The sequence below is a fragment of the Cryptomeria japonica genome, chromosome 10, assembly GCF_030272615.1.
Source record: "Cryptomeria japonica chromosome 10, Sugi_1.0, whole genome shotgun sequence".
In the NCBI taxonomy this organism is placed as follows: domain Eukaryota; kingdom Viridiplantae; phylum Streptophyta; class Pinopsida; order Cupressales; family Cupressaceae; genus Cryptomeria; species Cryptomeria japonica.
The window spans coordinates 161,419,572-161,422,543 of record NC_081414.1 but is presented as its reverse complement, the minus strand read 5'-3'; the positions used below and the strand labels follow the sequence as shown (position 1 = coordinate 161,422,543).

The following is a 2,972-nucleotide window of genomic DNA, read 5'->3' as shown; positions in this document are numbered from 1 at the left end:
TCACTCACATCACCCTCTACTAGAGGCCTAGCATACTATATAAGGGTCTGAGTGAGTGAGCTAGTGGAGTCTAGAGTTTCGACCTCAATACTCTCCTTCACAATGGAAGGAATAATAACATGCTCCACCATAGGTCTAGCCAAGGGTCTTGGTGGGAGATTTGGGTCACATTGTGCACCCTCTCTATCATGTGAGGAACCCCCACCTCTACCTTGGAAATCTAAAAAATCAAAATAGTTTGGGATCTCATTAAGGACAAACTCACAGTACAGTTTTCTCAAAAAGTATTGGGGTACCTCATCATTATTGCATGGGGGCTGATCAAATCCCATCCACCACCTATCCCAAAAATTGTTCTTAATCCCTTCATGATGACACCAATGAATAGGGAATCTCCTACATCTAGGGTGTAAAGGTTGATTCATTCGGGGGTCCATAAAAAGAGCACACAAGTCAAATTTATTAATTTTCTTTTTCTTCACTACAACATATGATAATTTGTTAGCATAAAATTGCTTTTGTTCTTCCTTCTTACTGGACCAAAAATTTATTTTCCCACTCATGGATTATATGTGAGATACAATAGATTGCAAAGAACTAGCAAGGTTTGTCCTATGGGAGTTTGTTCCAATGGGATCTTTTAGCCTTGTGATTAAACCTTCAAGCTCTTTTTGGCTATTTCCTATTTGACCTAATAGGTTTTCTTGTGTACCTATGGGATGTCTAGGGATTGTAGGAGGTTCTTGATGTGCTTCTTCTTCAATATGGTCTTCATGAGGAGGTGATTGAGTGTTTTCAACATTTTCTTGTCTAATTTCATTTCCTGATAATGAAAATAAATTAAAATCAATAAACCTAGTTTAATCTTCAAATTAATAAAAAAATGACAATAAGAAAACAAAGATACATACCTCTTCGAGCTCATTGATGGCGTGGCAGCATTTTGATGAGAGATGGACAACATAGTCCCTAATATCAACCTTCTACAAAGGACGAGCCCAAGAAAATGGCACCCCAAATAGCCAAAATGTGGGTTTGGGAATGCAGAATGCATCCAAAATGCGGACTTGGGTTTTTCTAAAGTTTGAAAAGGTCATAAGGCATGCACCCTATAGTGCGTGCGCCTTATAAGGTGCGTGCCTTATGACCATTTTTTATTTTTTTTGAAGTGTGGCACCTTTTTGGTACCACAACTTCGTGCATATACCATAGGATCACTTTTTAATTCAACATGGATTGATTGGTTTAAGCTCATCGAGACTAGACAGACTTGGGTGAGGCTATGAGACCTCACATTTTTTTGGATTGTATGTTGAGATGGTGACTCTTTGATGAGTATTTCAGCAAAAATACTGAAGAGCCTACACTTGGTTATGGATGTGAATCCATTATGGACCTGAAGAGAATATTGTCATTTATTATAAGTTTTATTGCTTGGTGTTGTGAGTACATGACAAGATATTGTTTCCCACTCTTGGTCTACTTGGCAAGTTAATGATTTGAGAGGTATTGTCTACCTAGTTATTAGATGCATTCTTTATATTTTATATCTTATTTTCTCATGTGAATAAGTCATGAATATAGAAGTTCTAAGGACTTGTGGAGAAGAAGATGCATGGTTTTATGGATTTTCATTATTCTCCTTATTGTTGGTCTTAAGCTATGGATATAGTTTTGAGGACTTATTTGGAGAGGTACATGAAATGGTTTGTGGCTTTGAGTATAATTCCATTTATTGTTGGAATGGATGATTTGTTTGATCTACCTTTGGTATGAGAGGTTTACATCTATTGTTGACATGTTTCATTTGATTGAAAGTTAGAGATTGATATCCTTTCAGTATGGGAATGGTGAAGGAGATCTTACATTACACAACTTGGTACAGATTAGTGTGAGACAAGGATATGTTTAATTTGTAGGTTCTCTCTTTGGTCTTTCTTTTATTCATGGATTTTGTATACACATAGTCATGTGTGGAGAACTTGGGAGAGATATGGAGACTGATGGTGAGAGAGGTATTGCACCTTTTTTTGTTGCAAGATTCACATATCATGTATGTTTCCTTGACTCTATGTGATAGAGGAGTTAGTAACATTATCTATGTGAAGTACTATAGATAGACTTTGTATGCTTTGATTTTTTCTAGATTTGACATTAATTGTGTAGTGGGAGTTTATAGATATATGTTTGTTTATACTTTGTGATATATATTGGTTTGTTGATTACTAGTGTGATAATAAGTTTGCATGTTTCATTGGATTTGGATCTATGAATTATATAGCTTGTAGGTGTGTACAGCCTAATTATTGTAGTGGGATGACTCAAATGTGGATTGTCTATATCCATGAGATCATTTTAGCGGTGATGTAGACTTTGTTAGTTGGCCTTGTCTATGATCATGGATTGTCTATATCCATCAGATTATATTAGTGGTCTTTGAGATAGGAGGTTGGATATACAAAGACTTGATTGCAGATTTAGAGTTGATATGTTGATGGCATGAAGTTTTATCTATGTTGGTATAACTTAGTTTAAGGTACATGGTTAGCTTGGATGGATTGCAATTCGTTGTGGTTGTTGTTCTAGGTGTTAAGAGTTGTTGAGACATGGACCAGCTAGGACTCAAACCTAGGACCCTCCATACGATACTGGAGTGCTCTACCACTAAGCTACTGGCCCCTCTTGGACCAGTCCATCATCAGTCCGGGTGTGGCTTATTTCCAACACCAACAAGCCCCCTTAAGCCACACCTCTCATGTGCTTGGGGCTCCTAGCTTGGACCTAGCTCTAATACCATGTTAAGGAATATAGATCAGTGATAGAGAAAAATAATAGTCTTTTAATCTCAATGTATATCTGATATTTATTTTCAGATTTTATCACAGTCTTCAAATATTCTTTCATATGGATAATCTCATATTTGATCTGAGAATACAATAAGAATAATGCTATATAGTAAGAACAAACTTTCA

General features: G+C 36.4%; 1 non-coding gene across 1 annotated transcript; it reads right to left on the bottom strand.

The window, feature by feature from the left end:
- Positions 1-2,607: 2,607 nt before the first annotated feature.
- TRNAD-AUC (transfer RNA aspartic acid (anticodon AUC)) lies at positions 2,608-2,679 on the bottom strand. The gene has a single exon. It is a non-coding gene; the product is annotated as a tRNA-Asp (tRNA).
- Positions 2,680-2,972: the final 293 nt, after the last annotated feature.